This window comes from Seriola dumerili, unplaced genomic scaffold (assembly GCF_002260705.1).
Source record: "Seriola dumerili isolate Sdu_G_001 unplaced genomic scaffold, Sdu_1.0 BDQW01000161.1, whole genome shotgun sequence".
Lineage (NCBI taxonomy): Eukaryota > Metazoa > Chordata > Actinopteri > Carangiformes > Carangidae > Seriola > Seriola dumerili.
Genome location: NW_019174416.1, coordinates 7,199,130 through 7,219,149, shown reverse-complemented (window position 1 = coordinate 7,219,149; position 20,020 = coordinate 7,199,130). Strand labels below are relative to the sequence as shown.

The window sequence follows — 20,020 nt, the reverse complement described above, 5'->3', positions numbered from 1 at the left end:
ATACATCAATTAGCTTAATTAATGACCTCATTACAACAGCTGTTTGTGTTTAAGATCTCATACTGATTGGAACAGCCCATTAGGCATAAGCAAAGAAACAACATTTCCTCTAGACTGGTAAGTAAACAACTGTTAAAGCTAATGTTGGCTATGTAGCAATAGCAAAACTTACAAATGGCTCCTTTAATGTTAGTGAAGTTAGTGAGTAGCTGGTGCACATAATGGAACATTTACCAGCTATACTGTAGACCTATGTGCATGTTGCTTGAGAAGTTAGGGAAGACCACAAGAGATCTAAAAGCAGAGTGAATTTTGGATTTATGTTACTCAGGCCAGAAACATGACTTAACTGAATGCTAAAGTGCTAACCAGCTAGTCCCAGCGTGTACAGACTGTCTTGTTACTTTCTGATACCAAGTCACTGTAGCATCCAGTCTGCCCTGAAGAAGTAGCGCTGCTCAGAAGGCATTTTATAAGCTTGTTGTTTTATTATAAACGCAACAAACAAAAAGGCTGTAATGAGCTGTTAACGCTAACACTTGCTGCAACTTACAAATGGCTCCTTTAAACATTCTGCCCCCAAAGTCATAAATAATTCGTAGCTGCATCCAAAAACTGTATATGCTACATAAACTATAATCACTATCTTTCTGCTTGAGTTTCCAAATTCAGAGTATCCATCTTGAAGTGGCACAAAAATTACATGATGGAAAAATAAAAACCCGGTTCACTAAATCCCTCACTATACATAAGACGATTTGTGGTTAATGACTCGCAAGGGAGGCCGGACAACGCTGGATGCATGTGGTTCTTGCAAGCAAACTAGAAAGACACAGTCACATGGTGCTTGTCTGTTTGCAGACATGCTTCTCTGCACACCTCCCTCACAGCTCCATGTGTACACATACTGTTCAGTGTTAAGGTTTGATCAGCATGCTCTCTTTACTCATGAAATTAAATGGCTGTTATAACTATGGTCACATTGTGTTTGGGACCAGTAAGAATGTTCTTTCCTGTGTTACGGCTGAGTGTTCCCTTCACACATTCACTAATGTTTTCTCTAGAAAGTCATACGCCATGAAATTATTGAATTATAGCAAAAAGACCTGGAGGACATTATGGTCATTCGGTTCATGGCCGTGTCCCAAACAGACTTTTATTTTTTTTTTTTTTTGAAACTTTGTGCTTGACTTGTTTCTGCTGAAAACTAGCCTCTGCTCCCACTGAGTATTGGCCTGGCTGCACAGCATTACCGCCGCAAAGCACAAAATGGCACTCAAGTGTTTGGGTCCCAGCTGAAAACACAAGCAGACACCTGTTCGGCTCCATAAAACCAACTCCCTGTAAAAGATCTGATGGTTTACCTTTGAGCCGCTAACAGTTCTTCACCGATTTTATGACTAATCTGTCTGGTTCTGTTTCATCCCTCTCTCCCCCTCTGGGATTTTCTAACAGGACATGTACATATTTGTTATCTACAAATCTAACACAGATTTCATGGCTAACGAACCTCCTCTCTCCCCTTCCTCTCTGCTTACTTCCCAATCCTTCTGTGTGTTTGGTGGTCTTGTAAGGGTCTCACTGGCTTATTGTTGGATCAGTGCGTGTTTCTGTGTGTGTCTCTGAGGTTTTTAACAAAGCTTATACAGGATTTTCTTCACTAATAATCCACTGTAGACAGCATTATGGTTTATGACGTGGAGGCCAGAATACTAGGCCTCTTTTGTCGCAGCGCTTGGGAGCTTTAATGATATCCTTTGATTCTCAGCGACAGCGATGCAGAAAAAAAGTGACCACGAACACAAAGAACACAGCTAACAGTGGCGGAATGACATTAACATTGCAAAGGATAACATCAAGAAGCAAGAGAGGGGAAATGGCCCAATGAGGCAGAATGTTGAAGCAGCCTGTGGTCTGAATGCCCTGCTAGTTCAAAAAACAAAGAAACGTTATATGTGAAACAAATGGCATCTGTGCCTTGTGATATAAACTTCTAAGAACTATTAGTGCAACCAAAACTGGAGAAATGGAGACACTGGGACAATGCTGTAATGCTGTCTCAATTGAAAATCCATGGACAAGCTTATTAGTGGAAAATCCTTAATAACTCACGTAGCAGTTAACATGAGAAATTGACAACAACGTATTATAAAAATGGGGATAAAGTAATTCACAACCCCTCCTCCTTGTTGTGAGTGTGCTTTTTTTATCATGTGTATGCTCGCTCTCTCTCTCTCTCTCTCTCTCTCTCACTCGATTTTTCTCAGGAACCTTCTTAAGCAAAAAAGACTTTTCAACCACAGCCTCAGCCTCAGCCTCAGTCTCAGTCTTCAAGCCTGTCATTTGGTTTTGCCTGCCTGCCTGCAAAGTGAAGATTTACACCTCTTTCCTTCTCCAGGAATCGCTGTCAACAAACCTGCCTACTCCAATCTGCCGAGCCTGCAGCCACCTCACCGCCACTCACCTTCACCTGTTGAAAACAAAACAAAAAAACACTTTGCTTTAATTATCCTGACTTGCTTCTCCCATGTCTGCATTTGGGTCCCAGCCTCTGATTTGTGAGAGTTATGTGTGTTTTTCTGGAATGGAAACAAAAAGAAACTAAACTGGAGTCGAACAGAAATTCTGCTGCTGGTTAGAGAAATAATAAAATAAACATAATTTTGCCTTGGCAAATGCAAATGAAGAAAATGAATCTGAAATGAGATTGAAAAAAAAAAGAAAAGAAAAAAAGACAGTGCCAGCTTTACTCTTTTTGTCTGCAGCCCTGATAAATGCTGGTGTAACAACCTAGAAAATATTTAAATCAAATGCAAATAATCAGCTCACAATTATACATATTGCTCCAGCTAATATTTATCATAATCAGTTGCATTTTGTACAGTCACTCTAAAACATGGCTCAGAAGGTGTGTGCTCTCATTGAGGACATACTCTTAGCAAAACTGGAGCCATGGAGCTAAAAGTATTTAGGGGATAGGAATAATATTGAAGAATTTTCACTTCATCTTTCACTTAAGCGACGTCTCCAAAGTTTCATGTTTAGCAGTGATTTATATTGATTTCCTGTATATCTTGTCTCCAGTGGACGAAGTTATTTAAATGCCATAAACACTTTGGGACATCTCAAAACGTGTGCGTGCCAATCAAATTGAAGTCATTTTAACTCCAGACATACACAGTCACAGTCTGTTGAACTCCACGTCAGTGAAAGTTGTGAATGCAGCAAGGATGAGATCAGGGTTACCAAGACACTGAATTCTATTTTAGTTCAGTTTAAGTGCTGTATGTTACACGTAGTCAATAACTGACTTGTGTAACTGATTGACAAGCACTTGCTATTGTTTATGGACAGAAGAGCTGCAGCACCTGCCCTGGTGACCTGCTCTTGCAACGCAGCAGCACTGTTGAATCAGCTTCTTTGTGCAGTCACGTATCGAGGGGCACAAAAAAAAAAAAAAAAGTTAAAAAAGAAAGAAACCTCCCTAGACTTGGGATTTTCTTCCAGACTTGCACACATGATCAGCACTGTCAGTGCAGTCAAGGTAAAGGTGGGTCTGTGGACCCAACAACAGAGGAGCAGGAGACTGATGCACATCCCAGAGCTGGAGAGGCTGGAGCAGAGTGTCAGAAAAAAAACAACTCCTTCTGTTTATTTCTGTCTGCTCTCCACGGAACGGCGACTGGCTGTGGAGGAGGATGTCAAATTCATCAAACCGCTTCAATTTGACACCGAAGCAGGATTCACTTTCGATGACCGTTTTGCATGAAAATTATTGACCTGCAAGGTGATAAAATGGAAACTAATTTTATGAAGATGGGTAAAAAAAAAAAAAAAACCCACATAGATTCAGCCCCCTTGCAGAATCTTTATGCTGTTTAAACACTGTAAAACTCTCTGACCGGGGCTGGAGTGGGATAAGAATTCAGTTCAAGCTGGAAATCTAACAGGCTTTGTTTATTTTATTTCATTTTATTTCTGTTTACTTTTTAACTTCCTGTATCTTTTAGTTTTGTTACTACAAACAAAAAGCTGCTTCAAATGATGACGCATGTTTGTGTTTGTACCTGGCACTTTCTCAGAGCTCTGACTGGACTAAAGATGTCTCAGGTCTCTGTCTTCCATGTTGTTTCCATGCATATGTATCTTCAGCTGTTCTACATTGTGCGATTAAGTGTTGATGTAATTTATTCGTTTTTTTTTTGTTTTTTTTTAATCCACTCAGGAAGGGTAGTTGTGATATTATGAGGTGCTGAAGACAATACATGTTAGCATGTACTGGCCCTCTGACAAAGAACATCCTTCTGGCTAGTGTTGGCGAGTGGCTCTTTTTACATTCGGGCCTTTGTGATTTGAGCACATAGTTGGCTGGTGAAGTAGTGACAACACACTTGCCCTCAAAATACACTCTGACTTCCCCAGCCAGTGTGACACTTTTAGCCCCAAGTCAATTTGTTCCTACTGAGACATAAACCTTTAAAAAAAATGCTAATAATTAACTAAACAGCTGGGCTACTGTAGCTTATAGCACACGTGACTCAAACGGTTGGATTTTCAGGTGTGGGTGAAAACACTCCAGGTGCTCTAGTGAGTAAATTCATGGTTATAAAGACATGTTTTTAATAGGGTGAACTAGCTAAATCAGGCTTTGGCTACACAGACAACACTTTTTATGATCAGTCAATTACTTTTTCTTCTCTCCTCTACTCTCTACGACCCTCTCCACTGTTACCGCAATTTCCTCTCCTCTTCCATCTGTTGGTCCACCGGCACCCTGCTCTCCTCTCACCCCCCACCTGCCACACCTGCCCCACGTGTCACTGTGCTCCTGAAGACGTCACTCCTCAGTACGACTCAGTGCACATCATGTGAACACTGGTTTCGACACAGCTCTACACTATGTGTTATAAAAATTACAAATAGTAGCAATAACAAGAACTTCTGTATGTTTTTTTTTTTTTTTTTTTTTTTTTTTTTTTACTATGTGCCATCCTGTTCATTCATAAACTAATGGCCACCTGGGTCTTGCATACCTCTGTCCAGGGATGGGATGTCAGGTGTGATTCCAGTGACAGCCTGTTGAGGGTTTTTGTTTCTATTATAACAGGGGTGCTGAAGGCTGTCGCAGACAGGCATGTGGTGCTGAGAGGGAGAAGAACACTTGTAACTGTATGTTTGGCCAGCCTGGGAGCAACAATCCAAAACTCTTCGTATTCTCTTCTCCTGGAAATATTTCTATGTCACCGAAACAGCTGAGGTGTTCCTACGTCCTTGAGGCGAAGTGTAGGAGCCCATCACCTACGATTCCTCTAATAAGAACTTGTCAACATTGGCAATTCTGGACTTAATTTGCTCCTGAAGCATCTTCATGTGCTGGGTAAACTCAGTGCTTAAAGAGTACCTCCCCTTTTGATATTTTTCCTACTCTGTATTCCTTTTTGTGCACAAAAGTATTTGACAGTGTCTTTGCACTGCACGGCGTTCGATTCAGGACCCTGCATCTGTTTGTTTGTCTCATTACAGAGAGTGAAAGTGTCTGCTAGGTAGGCTGCTTTCATCCGAAACACATCAGTCAGCTGTTTTTTTTGGTCGATGCGAGTGGCGGATCACTCAGAACTTATGGTCCGAGTCTTAACGGCACAAGGAGTCAGCAATTACCACAAACCACTCAACCCTTTACCACAAACCATTCAACAGCCTAAGATCTCTGCTCATACATCCTTAAGACAACAGTGATCTAGTGAGGGAAACTGGAGCGGTGCCTGCAGGGAAAACTACAACAGAGAGGACCCTGGACATGAAAGCATGACCCCCAGAAACATCAGCAGTGACCATCAGACCAGCATTGACCAAAAGTCAGTAGATAACTGTAGAAAGATCTCGTCCTAAAGACCACCTGGCGTTACCATCATTGCCCTCACGCACAACCACTTATTAACATGTGACTGAAGTTCCAACTTGACAACTGAGCCAGTGATACTTCACTTAAAGGGACAGGAGGGAGATCCAGCTAAAAGCTCTCCAACATCCAAGTACGTGGACCTTGAGTTGTCGAGCTGCTCTTCCCATGGTCAAGAATGAACTTTCACACTCCGACAAAAATGATTTACTAAAGCTTAAAAGCAGGCGGCACGGTTGTGCAGTGGTTAGCACTGTCGCCTCATTACAAGAGCGCAGCTTCTCATGCCTGTGTGGATTTTCTTCGGGTACTCTGGCTTCCTCCCACAGTCCAAACACATGCAGGTTTAAAATAAGACAAGGTAAAACTTTATTGTCCATTACATGGAAAATGGAAATGTGTCTTTGACAACCTGGCTATGCAGTATAAACCATAAATATATAAAATACACAAAAACAAATTTTCATCAGCATTGACAGCAGAGGTCAGCAAATGATTTTTTTTTTTTGTACTCATTTGTCCTAGCTTGAGTCTCCTCCCAGATGGCAATCGCTGCAATGATGAGTGAGGGGGGTGCGTGGGGTCATTGTAGACCCGGGTTGCCTTTTAGGTTATGGATCAGTTGTAGAGGTCTTGAAGTTGCAGTTGCTTGGTCCCGGTGATCTTGCTGGCCTGGTTCACCGCCTGAGTCAGTTTGTTCCTGTACCTGACGGAGAGGTTCCCATACCAGGAATCAATGTTAAAGGTGAGAACACTCTCAGTGTGTTACCTGTAGACCATGGTAAAGGTCTGTTTGCTGGTGTTGAAGCTCCTCCGTTTCCTGAAGAGAGAGAGCCGCTGCCTTGCTTTTTTTTTTTTTTTTTTTTTTTTTTTTTTTTACATGAATGTAGTCTGCATTGATCTGAAAGGTGGGTTTCGGTTAATTGGAAATTCCAATAGCTGTGAATGTGAGAGTGAATGGTTGTTTGTCTTTATATGTCAGTCTTGTGATAGACTGACGACCTGTGCAATGTAAAAGGCAGTGTTGTATGGGATCAACTTACAGACGGAAGAATGTATGTCATAAAGTTGCAAATAATTATTTCAATGTGTTTGTATACCAGTGTGCAAATGTGCTGGGAAAGCTGAACACTTCTCTAGACAGCGGTTTATACTGAAACTTAAACCGATATTTTGCAGTATGTATGAACTGATATGGTGTTACCATCGGAGTAAACAGACAGACACAGAATATGGTACTTTTAAAAAATGGTTAGACAACTGATACAACTAATTTCAATGACAATCATCCATCACTTATACGTAAAAACAATATCACTCACATCTGCTCCCTTTACCACCGGGTCTGTCAATATGCTTATTCTGTCAATCCACTCACCAGCCATATGCATGGTTTTATCAGCTAAAAAACTGTGAGTCATGATTTGACTCTATAAATGTGGTGAATCAGTGTTTCAGTTGTGTGTGTGTATATATATATATATATATATATATAAGCTGTATCCCTTCACTTGACAGCTGGCTGAATGCGTCAGTATGATGGCTCTTGGGGACTCGCACAATAGGGGCGGCAGCTACTTTATTTCAGCAGCTTTTTCAGAGCCAGAATTGCTATGCTCAGGTAGCTACAGGCACTATGTCTGACATGGATTTGGTTTGATGTAGCACGACTGGCTTCATTTCATTCTCAGTCCTCTGAAAGTTGGAGACTTCTCAAAAAGTGAAATACTGAAAGGCATTAGCTTGTCACATCCAGCCAATGAAGAATCAAGAAGAATAACTTTGGGTGCTGTGCAATATTGAATGGACTCGATGGAATTCAATTACAAAACTGAGCTGACCCTGGATCTATAGAGAAAACTCTGTAGTGTGTGTGTGTGTGTGTGTGTGTGTGTGTCCGTGTGGACTGTCATTCAGCAGAGGAATAAAGAGGATATGTGTAATTCATTTTAACAGTGAAACAGGGAAAGATTAAAATCTCCATTCCCCCTTTTTCACGTGTGTGTGTGTGTGTATGTGTGTGTTTCTATGAATAGAGTCTAGTCTTAAGTCCATACTAGCAGTATGGCTGTATGGATAGAAATAGGTCAACATCTATTAGATGGATTTCCATGAAATTCTATACAGATATCTATGGTGCCCAGCAGTGTTGGGGTCAAGTTACTAAAACCTAAAGTCCAAGTCGAGTCTCGAGTCCCCAGGTCCGAGTCACCAAACAAGAGTTTGAGTCGAGTCCGAGTCGAGTCCCAGTGACCCGAGTCTGACTCATCAGGGTTGAGTGAGGAGATTCTAAGATGGTTCCAGTGCTCCACTCTGTCACAGTCAAAGAGCTGACCAACAAATACAAAAGGTGTACACTGAACACAAATGACACAACTGTTAACATTGCAAAGGGAGTTCACTTACTCTGTGTGACACAATACCCACACAAATGCATGCACATGAACGTACTAAAGCTAACAAAAGAAGCATCCATCATCCCAATCTGAATCTGTATACAGTCAATGCCCGAGTCTGAGCCCACGTTACAAGTCGAGTCACAAGTCTTACTCGAGTCTTAGTCCTGGACTCAGGTACTACAACACTGGTGCCCAGAGGATGACTCCTTTCGCATTTGATGACACCCTGACTGTTCCTCTAGTGCTACCAACAGGTTGAAGTTTTCACTTACTCAGTGACATATCTCAATGTCATTTGTGATTCCCAGACTATAGGACCTCTGTACAAGCGTTGGTCAGATTCACCAGCCTGTCTATATACTATACAAACATGTCGTAAATCGTTCATTTCAGCCTGATAAATGTGATGAGTTGTCCTGTTCACAGAAAACATTAACAAGGAACTTAAAGTCCTGCTGTTGGAAATCAGCAAACAAATTTAGCAGCTTCAGTATACCATCGGAACATATTAATAGTAAGTCTGTCTTCAGAGCGGGACTCTGCACTGTCATGTCTTTGTAAAGCAAAATGATCCTAATATGAAAGGTGGTCATGAAACAGCCACAGAGATATTAGATGAGAAATATCACAACCTACAGTAGGTGATGTTGCAGTGCTGGATGCATCAGAGGATGATATTGGACGGACACCTGCATAAAGACTCCGAGGCAGCTGGGTGCAGTGTGAGAGGATTCTCCCAGAAACTAATTTGCTGTGTAGATCAGATCTGTATGCCAATATAATCATCAAAGAAAAAAAAGAGATGATGATAATATGGTGAGCAGAGTATTCATTTTGCAAAAGTTTATCTTAGTGTTTATCTTAATGCTTTAGCTTTAGTTAGTTTTGGCTTCATATTTAAACTCCCATTATTGGCATTATTTCCTCTTGTGGAGGAAAAGGTAGATTGATATCTTTGGTTTTTAGTGAAGTATCTTTACAACTGCTGAATGGGCCACCATTAAATTTGTTACACAGCCATCAACAGGTGACCTTTTTAATTTGTCCATTACCTTGCTTTATGACTAAATGGCTGAAAAACAAATGACACTCCCATCAGCGTCTGATGTGCTTTGTGCTTAGTGCTAATTAGCAGAAATTAGCATGCTAATACACACACCCAAGATAGTACACACAGTAAAAAAGACACCTAACATGTCTATACTGGCTGTGTATCTTTTCGTGTGTGAGTGTATATATGTGTGTGTGTGTGTGTGTGTGTGTGTGTGTGTGTGTGTGTGTTTTTTTAACATAAATCATGTGTTGTTCTGATCAAATGTTCACTGTCATTTTGAAGGCCAGTTTAAAGCCTGCTTGATTCAGGATCTGCACACAAACACTCACATCTCTGTTGAACATCAAAAAAACCCATTCCGCCCATGATGGATTCTCATCAGGTCGGACTCCTCAACATCACCATGACACACTGTCTTATTATGCACAGAGAGTGAGACTGACAGGGAGAGACTGACAGAGGGGAAAGGCAGAGAACAGAGAGGAGCTGCTGTGCATCATAGTCTCTGCTTTAATGCTTGTTAATTCCCAGTCATGGAGGAATGCACTTTTTATTTACGTGTGCCAAAATAATTTCCCATGTCAGGATTTTTTATTTGTGAAACTTCTGTACTTTCCCCTCCTCCTTCCCTCCAATATAGTAACTGGTTGACAAAGTAAAGCCTTCAAGTGTCAAATTGACTTTATTTTATGGCTTCATTTCTACTTAGTCTGCGGTTAAAGTACGTCTTCCAGTGGTTTAATTTCAAAGGCGAGAGCTTCTGTGTGTGGCTGTCAGGAACTGCTCCAATGGATTCTGTGTCTCATCTCTGTATGTTTGGTTTCTGTGACTTATTCTTGCTCAGTTATTTTAGTTTAAACACTGAAGTTGTAAAATATACTTATACTTACTTAATACTTAAATATTAATCAGTGAAACTGGTCAAAGGTCAAAGGTCGAGCTCAAGGTGACATCACAAACATGGTTTTGGCCTTGTGAACATAATATGTTAGAAACTCAAAGGAATCCATTCAAATTTGGCTCAAATGTCCATTTGGATACAATGATGATCTGATAAGATTTTGATGGTCAAAGGTCAAAGGTCATGGTCACAGTGACCTCACAAAAGACGGTTGTGACCTCTTGAATGTGATATCTCAGGACTGCCTTGAAGGAATTCCTTCAGATTTGGCACAAACATTCACTTGGATTCAAGGATGAGCTGATTTAGATTTTGGTGGTCAAAAGTCAAGGTCACTGTGACCTCACTTCTCTCACACTTCTTTTGGGCAAAACTCACAAATTCATACACTTTTGTGACATACTTTAACACAAATGTGTAGTATAGGATAAAATTATGGCATGATGATATTCATGAATTTCCTCTAGGGGATAAATAAAGTATCTATCTATCTATCTATCTATCTATCTATCTTGTCTTCACTGTGACATCAAAATCTTCTGCAGAAACACCTCTGGCCATTATTTAATGTTGTAACTCAGGAAGGAGAATTTGTGACCATATTTCCTGCAGCTTGGCTGGTTGGTGGAGACACACAACCTCAAGGTGGTAACTCTAGTTGTCACTTTTGTTACCCTGTCTCTGTTTTTCCTCGTCACTGTCCTCAGTGCTCTGTCAGGTAAAAACAAAAATGACTAAAAACAAAAGAAAGAATTCAGAACTAATAGACAGGATGTAAGTGGGAGCAATGTAATAGAGAACAGGGTTTTGAAACAAAATGATATGTCCATCTATAATGGAGCTAAATAACAATTAATAAATCATTTCTTATTCAGACTTCTCCTAACTATAAAGAATTAGAAGCTACAAGAAACAAGAATAAACAAGAATCATAGGTCATTTCAAACTGCGTGGTGCCCATTTCACTCTTTTATTCACTTTTAAAGAAGTTTGTTTTATTACATAAAAACTTTTACATATTTTAAATGGATTTAACAGGGCTAGTACACCACGCCAACACACATTTGTTTGCAGCCTCATTTCATTTTATTGTACTTAGTGAAAGGTCCACAGCACAAACACACAAACACAGTGAAAATGTTTTTGCGACTGTGTAATTTTGATAAGACACCAGGCAAATGAGCAGATACACTGCCCATGAAATTCATAAATAGGACAGTCATGTCAGATGAGGTAACAAAAACATTCTGGCGTTCAAGCAAATGAACAGATTGACAAAATCAAGACAAGCTGCCTCGATATTAAGAACCTTATTGGGTGTTCTTTTTGTTTTTTTGTTTTTTCCCAGGTACACCTCACCCCCGCACCGTTCTCTCCTGCTGTCATGCGCCACCTTTCTCTCACTTCAGCTGACAGTAGATGGAGGGAAGAAGGCCGCCCACTTGTTGATGGCTAATATGCTATCAGGTAATATATTGATCCAGATGGTCACTGTAATATGTCCGGTTACAAGGTTTTAAAAGTTCTAGAAATGCATTTGTGACCCAGTCTAATATTAAAATGTTTTCCATGAAGCTTGGGTTTGAATTCTGGTTTTGAATCTTACATAACGTGTCACAAGCCCATTGTGGAATTTTAACCCAAACTTTGTCATTGCTGTCACATGCTACGGGTCCCGCATAAGAAATCAATGTATTTATCAGTAAAAGAAAAAAAAACTGTAAATACTGTAATCATTGCAATGTGACTCATTGTAATGGGTGTTGTAGCAATGACCATCAGCTACCGACAGGACAGTAACAATACACTCACCTCAGTTATTGTGAACATGGTGGATAGGAGATCTCCTTGTGTGGTAGTCCACTGAATGCGAGGTACGTGATGCTAAGTGTCACTATGTGGGTTTCCCGGGGACACTGAAGAGTGATGAACCATAAAAGTGATGAACCTGCATACATGTATTATGATACATCCGAGCAAGTGCGTTCCCCTGGAAACCCACGTAGTGACATTTAGCATTACGTATCTTGTGAGTATTTGCAGTATGTGTTGTCAAATTAATGAAGATGTTTTCTAAATTTGCAGTGCGTCGTGCTCTCAGGTCTACCATAGGTAGGTTGGTTATTCAGGGTTGGATGTACGGCATTTAAAGTCTGCTGTCTGGTAGTGTGGCCGAGTGGTCTAAGGCGCTGGATTAAGGCTCCAGTCTCTAAGGAGGCGTGGGTTCAAATCCCACCACTGCCAATTGTTCAGGACCTTTCCTGTGTTGAGCCTTGCCTGATCCGAGACTGCAGTTTGTTGAATTGGAAATAGAGCACCAGCAGCAACAAGTCTTAGTCAACTACATGGCAATGCAGGAACATATGTAAGATGTGTCTGTTTTACTTAGCACTGGATTTATCAATGTCATTATCCACACATGCTGTTTAGAATCTCATTGTTTTTTTTTTCTCATGGAAATACCACTCATCCAAGCAACTGATAACTCAGAAGCTCAGGTAGTGTGGCCAAGTGGTGCTGGAATTAGGCTCCAGTCTCTTTGAAGTTCCCTTCAGGAACAGATGTGTAACAGCTGCTTTTATTACTTAGCACTGGATGGAAGCCCTTATCAATGTCACTTTACTTACTCTTTAGAATATGATTGGGTTTTTTTTTTTTCTCATGAAAATACCTGCGATGTAAGCAGGCGACACATCTAAAGCAGAGGTAGTGTGGCCGAGCGGTCTAAGGCGCTGGATTTAGGCTCCAGTCTCTCAGGAGGCGTGGGTTCAAATCCCACCACTGCCAGAATCTTGGTAAAACTGATCGCAATCCTATGAAACTCAACTTCGCCAATGTTGATGATTTCCTTTCTTTCACTGTGCTCTTCTTTTCCATTACTGTTATCAGAAAGTAGGCATTCAAATTATTATAACATTTCCACTGTGTTGCACTGCTTCCCAGTAGACTTACCTAGAAGGTGATCTGGTTGTCCTGTTTGCAAGTCCACTTGATTGAGCGCATACCCCCAAGGCACTCGCATATTATACTTTTGTTGAGCAAGTGTATTAACGGAGATGTTCGAGATGGATGCTGTAGACATTTCTGATGCCACCGCTGCCACTCATTATAATTAAACCCTGAAAAAAGCCACTTTTCCAGTTTTATAAATAACCAAAAAATTTTCTGTTTTCCAGATGGTTTTCAAAGCACCATCAACCATTTTTTTTAACAACTGATCACCAGTTAAGGGCAAGGCCTGTTTGAAGGAGGTCACCAGACAAGGACAGAAGTCTAGTAAACAATATAATTCAGCCTCGCAGAGAGCCAAAGGAAAGAGTGGAGTTTTGAAATCCTCATTGACTCCTAAAGAGGTTTGCACTCAAATGGCCAAGAGCTTGAGTAATGATAGTGGTATTTACCACCACATTGGTATTTACTTTTACACAACCTTGATCCACCACTATGACAAAATCTAAAGTTGTTGATATTTAGCCTTTCAGTTTGAATAAATGCTGCCAAAAATTTGCCATCTAGAGTTTTCCATTTTTTTAATAGTTTTTTTTTTTTTTTGTTTCATTATAAAAGAAAATGGATTAAAGAGCAGCATGTATTTATCAAGACCATGCAGCAATTTTCCTTTTAACCTAGAGTCATTTTATTTAGTTAAAGGTAGAGTACAAGAAGAATATACATAATGCCTTTAAATGTAATCAGTTGTAAACCAGTTGCAGCCACAGCTATTACGGTATGTACTCTGTCTACATACACTATGTTGGGAAAGCAGAATGTCGGCAGCAGCAGTTCAGGCGCAGTGCTGCTTTATTGGTCTCCTACATTTTGGGGTTGGGTAACTTTGGGTTGTGGCCTGTGTAAACAGGTGTACTAAGCAAAATAGAGGTGTATCTGCTTCCTTCAAAACATGCCTGAAACGCCTCCTGTGTAGTCAGTGTTAATATTAACATTTCAAGGCCTAACACCTTCAAAACTTACTATTTGGCCTTGTTGAAAAGCAGCATTAAAACTTAAGGCATCACAAAAGCAGGCAGCAGACAGCAGACAGACAGCTTGGAGGGTAGGGACAGGGGCTGGGAAAGGCTCTGTTTGATCACTCATCACTGCATATGGAAACATTGCTTGTCTGCATACATCAAATACTCAGAAAGGTCAGAGAGGAGCTGGGCTGTCACCAACCAAAGATTTACCTAGTTGACTGGTAGTTAAAGCCATTACTCGACGTTTATGATAAATATGATAAATATATAAATCATCTCAGTGCCAGCCAGAACCAGAAGATAACCTGGGATGTGTTGTCAGTACTCATGGGTCACACATCCATCTTCTAACTCGGACTTCATTTTGATCTCAACTACACTCCTGTGGACAGATTTTGTCATCACGATAGCATCACTGAACTTTACAGAAGAGACAGACATATAAACACCAGCCAAAGTACTCAAAACCAACTCCTTGGTATTTCCTGCTACAGTAGGTGTCTCCAGGACAACAGTTTTGCTGTGATGACACACACACACACACACACACACACACACACACACACAAACACACATAAGGTAAAATCAGCCACATGCTGTCGCAGCAAAATAATCTGCATGTTTTTGTGCGAGTGTGTTTTGCGTGACACAGAACTGAACTGGACTGACTCATGTAAATCATGCAGTGTGGTGAATATGTTGCTACACAGTGACGGGACGTCTGAGCAGCTGAGGCAGTGATGGAAAAGGAGTTGATGTCGGGGAAATCAAATCTCTGCAGCTTTTCAAAGTGAAAACTGCAGGTGCTTCATGTTAAAGCTCCTCACATTTTAGCAAAAGGTAGATGTCTCTTCCCACTGAAGCGTGCAGGACTGACCTGTGTGTGTGTGTGTGTGTGTGTGTGCGTGTGATGTTTTGTATTCTTCACATTGCTGTGGTGACTCGGCTCACCTGCCCATCAGCATGTAAAACAAAGTGTCCTCAGAGCACTTTCCAAATGTCTGACTCTCCTCTGAGTGTGTCTTTATGTTTTTTTTATGTGTCCTTGCCCTCTTTAATCCCTTTCTTGTCTTTCTTTATTTTACAGTTTGGATTCACATTTATTAGCCAGATTCAGATGAACAGCCCTGGTGTTTCACAGATTTTAATTGTTAATCTGTGCCTTTTTCTTTCTGTTTATTTCTCTCTCCAATACGTGGTGATTGTAACGACCTTCGTTTAGTTCTGCCAACAGGGAAATCTATTTCACTTTTTATGTGTTCATCATCTTGTCTCTCCCTCCCACCACACTCGGGTACGTGCTCATTAAAGAATGAGAAAGCACATTATTAGAAACTAAAGGAAATAATAATATCTGCCTCTTGCCTTTTTCGAAGCGTTGCTTTAGCTCTGACCGACCTTCCCACAGCCACATGGAAACTCGCTGGGAGTTACACATAAATAACGGGCGCTAATAAATTTGGAATAGGATTCCCAGTAAGTGAGGTCATTTCGGCGCGTGTCACATATCTATTAAAAGACACAATTTAGGGAATTAGAAAAGGATTTCCCATTTGACCTCCGTGCATTTCGCGAAGTACAGTCTGCGTTTGAGTGGATTCAAAGGATTCTGGGTTCATGACATTAATTTATGAAGGGACTAAATGACTTTTTGAGCCAAGTAAGAAAGTGAATACAAAACAATTGTAGAGTGAAAGCAATGGAAGTAATAGACTTGCGACTGTGCGCTCTGCTTTGTTAATAATCTTAATTCCAGGAGTAAAAACACACTAATTATTTACATTTTTGTATTTAATATAAGAATAAAGTGAACCTGACTCTGTGCCTGTTTGTAAGACAGAAAAGGTTTTGTATGAAAAAAAGCATCCCCCCCCCCCATGACAGCTGCATTGGCTCAGTTGGCATGCCAGCTAGAGGGTGGATATGCGTGGCAGTTCACGTATCCAGTTATTACTCTCTGATTAGGGTCAGGTTCTGTCGGCCTTTTGATTTCATTTGCAAGGTGTCCACATGTGTAATCAGGATAATCAGGCAAGCTGTGACCATGCTAACAACAGCTGTGTGACAGGGCAACAAAGTCAGTGCTTTAGCTTCCACTAACTGTGTCGGAGTTAGGTCGGGTTTGGTTCTAATCGGGTTTTTTACTCTCTTGGACACTCTTGGTTGAGTTCAGCCCTGCAGGGGGCTCAAGGCAATAAACAAGGGGTGGTCCAGCAAATGAAGTTGAACCTGACTCAACTTTTGCCACAATGCAATGTAAGTAAATGTTGGTATTAAAACTACATCCACAGGGAATGTAACCTGAATCTAATGCCACATTAAAACAGTTAACTGTTGTTATACTGGTATGACTCTTGATTAAAGATCCTGGGTTCAAATCCTTGAAAAATAAATCCCCTTTTTTTAAAAACCTCACCCGGGATTTGCAACAAATGAGTCCACACATCACTGAAGGTTGAAAGTAATAAGTAATAATAAATAAATGAAACATGGAAATGGTAGCATTAGTGGTGTAAAGCATATATGGATGGAGGTTTACGCGGGAAAAGTAAAGGAAAATAACACAAACCAATTCATCTAATGTGTAGCGCATGGGGATGGCGTCCTGACTGCTCAGCAACAGAGGGAGTGAGCAGGTCCAAGGCAAGCGGCCCTTCATAACCTTAGGCCACTCCCTCTCCAGATGCAACAAACTAATATGGGCAGGCCTCTCAACTCTGGCACTCCTGGAAACATCCAACAGAGAGAATTCAATCAGTAGACAATGGCCGTGTTTCCATTAACCTGCTTAATGTGCAATTTGAAATTGCAAACTAAAAAAATAGTTATTCTAAAAACAACACAGCAAAAAAAGCAATATTTCACAAAAGTGTAACATTTAAATCGCATGACATCCAAAAACATTGCAGACTATTATCTCCCAAAAATCCCTGACATGTGGCTGCTGCCAGATATAAGGGGTTTGCCTTTTCGTCAATCCGTGCACCAGATACCTTCATGACCTTTGATTAAATTCTGCAAGGGTTATTGCCGTGGATGCAATCGGAATCACTTTCCCAACACTGATCAGATGTTGGAAATCCATAGCTTTATAGAGGAGAAAATCCAGCTTTATTCACTAAACACTCAATGGAAACACTTTTCTAAAAAGCATCTGGCTTCTATTTTGCACAAAACTGCAATGGAACCAGAGCAAGAGCGAGAGAGACCTTCACACTGATAAAAACTATATGTGAGCTGAAGAATTAAAATAATAAAGCTTTAGTTTTAACCTGTATGCTGAGTGAGTATTGTTCCATTCCTCATGTTCATTAGAATCCTGTAAAAGTGAAATCATGGCAGAGCTGGACACATTATAAGTCAACTTAAGTAGCTTGGGTTGAAGTACTTTGCTTAAAGGTACCTGAACTGCAGATATTGAGCTGGAAATTAGTAGAATGGGAGTTGAAGAAGATTGACCCCACTTAACTTTGGTAAATCTCGGTGAGCACCAGCAGTCGATCCTGAGGATTCCAGCCAGCTCGCCTCTTAATCATCACTCAGCCACTTTAGCCTTTAGTTTTACACTTTTGACCTGTATGCTTTTTTTTGCTGACAACACTGGGAATAAAGCTTTTGTATCTTTCACTCAAGTTTCTCCTCACAACTTTTCATCTTTTGCTGAGCTTTGTACAGTTAGATGGGGGATTTTAAATTGTCAGCATCCTGCAGGTTCCTCCTACATATTTAATATTCCTTTTAGCAGGAGGCATCCACTTTCAATCACTGACTCTGATTATTAGAAAATAGACATTGAACCAAGTCATTTTCAGTGTTATTATTAAACATCAGATTTAGGGACAATTGAGACCATATTCAAAGTTGAGCTTGCAATGTAAATATATGTATTAATTAACGATAAAGCTGCAATGTTACGAGAGTTTCTGTGTTTTTAATTTGTTAAATGTTTCTATTAATGACTCTCATTAGTTATTTGTCATTTTTTAACAATGAGTCTGAAATTGTATGGCATTGACAGTGAAGCTGGAGATTTCTTTTTTTAGGTTTTCTGTTTGACATTGTTCTTGGGGGTTGGTGCAAGTTCAGAGCTAGGTGAGACTCATGTTGGACTTTGACTCAATTATTCTATGTTAGTTATTTGCAGGTATATTTCATCGTACAAATGGTTTCATTTTACTTTTGGGCACTCTCTCTTTCTTCCACTCTTGTGTTTTTCTCTCTTTTGTCTTAACAATCACATAACACTGATCATTACATAAAGTACTATTTATTACAAATGAATGTCAGTCAAAAACAATTTGGAAGCATGGTGTTCACATATGAAAAGGTCTCTTTCTTTAGATTTTGAATTTCAATTGTCCCCATTGAGCATACTGTATTTGTTGGGGTGTGACAAAAGAAACTTTACAAAGATGGCTACCAGAGATGAATTTATGTATGACACCACAAATCAAATTTCATTCCTTTATATCCAAGAGCTGTCTCCAGTAGTGAAAAGCAACGCTAATGTTCAATCTTGTCTCTATCACATCTTTTCTTCTACTGTAGTTAGCATGCTAACCATCTAGCTTCAGCCCATCTTGTCATTTTTCCGATAGCGACTCACTGTAGCCTCCAACCTGCCCAGAAGACTGTATTTTAACCTCTTGTTTTGTAAACACAACGATGGCTGAAGCTCTTGGCAAGTGACAATCACCAGCACCCGCTCCACCGTCCAGCAGGAGAGAAAACTTACAAATAGAACCTTTAAGAAGAGGTCTATCTATCTATAAATAAAAATGAATGAAGTAATGTTAGATCCACTGGCCACAGAGGACGATCACTTGAATCAAGACCACTGGCAGAAGCACACAGCCACTTGGCCAAATGCAATCACACTTCTCTCTTTTGAGAGCTCTTAAAATTGCTGGTGTGAGAGTTGTCATTATTAAAGTATCACTGGAGTGTATCATTTAGGAGGGGGGTCATTTTATTCTCATTTATCATCATTTTGGAATTCCATAATACCAGGGTATTATTTGTCCCCTTAGCAGGCTGGGTTGTAATATATCATTTACAGTTTGCCGATTTAAAACGAAAATTAATACAGCATATACATACCATTTGCAAGAGGGAGGAGATGGGGGGAAAGAAAATGGGAAAATGGGCCCTCTTGTAAAGTTCATGGGCCAATACCTTCCAGAGAGAGCAGTGAAGAAGCAATTTCTGATGGTTAAAAGAAACAGAGCATACATCATCATCCCCACTGAAAGGTGTGGGTATGTACTGTATACATAGAAATAATTAATTTCACTCTGAAATTAATGTTTAAGCAATCTGAACATCTTTGATGAAAATTCAATTCATTACTTTGTCATTTTAGTTTAAATGAGCTATTTGTAAATCTTGCTATCGCTGCATAGCTAGCATTTATTTGCAGCTACAGAAATCACAAACCATCATCTCTAGCTATATCTAGTCACCTGTCAAAGATCCAAGCATAATCTACAGTGCACAAATGTCCAAAAATTCTTCTCATGCCTCAGCTTGACAAGCCCCAGACTTTGTCAACAGGACAATGCCTTGCCCACTTAAATGACAAAAATGAGATGCAACGGTTGGTAGTTTTGGGATTAATCAGTCTGTTTTGTTGACTAGAGAGCATGAAACCATTTCTGTCAAGACCATAGCCACCACATGAAAAAATGGAAAGCAGAGGGTGAACTCGTTGTCTAGCTAGATGAGATTAGAGGATGATGATGAATGATGACTCTTGGTGTTTTTTCTTTGGGGTTTATTTTTGGGACAAAATAC

General features: G+C 40.2%; 2 non-coding genes across 2 annotated transcripts; both read left to right on the top strand.

The window, feature by feature from the left end:
* Positions 1–12,415: 12,415 nt before the first annotated feature.
* On the top strand, positions 12,416–12,497 carry trnal-aag. The gene has a single exon. It is a non-coding gene; the product is annotated as a tRNA-Leu (tRNA).
* Positions 12,498–12,958: 461 nt separating this feature from the next.
* On the top strand, positions 12,959–13,040 carry trnal-uag. Its single transcript has one exon. It is a non-coding gene; the product is annotated as a tRNA-Leu (tRNA).
* Positions 13,041–20,020: the final 6,980 nt, after the last annotated feature.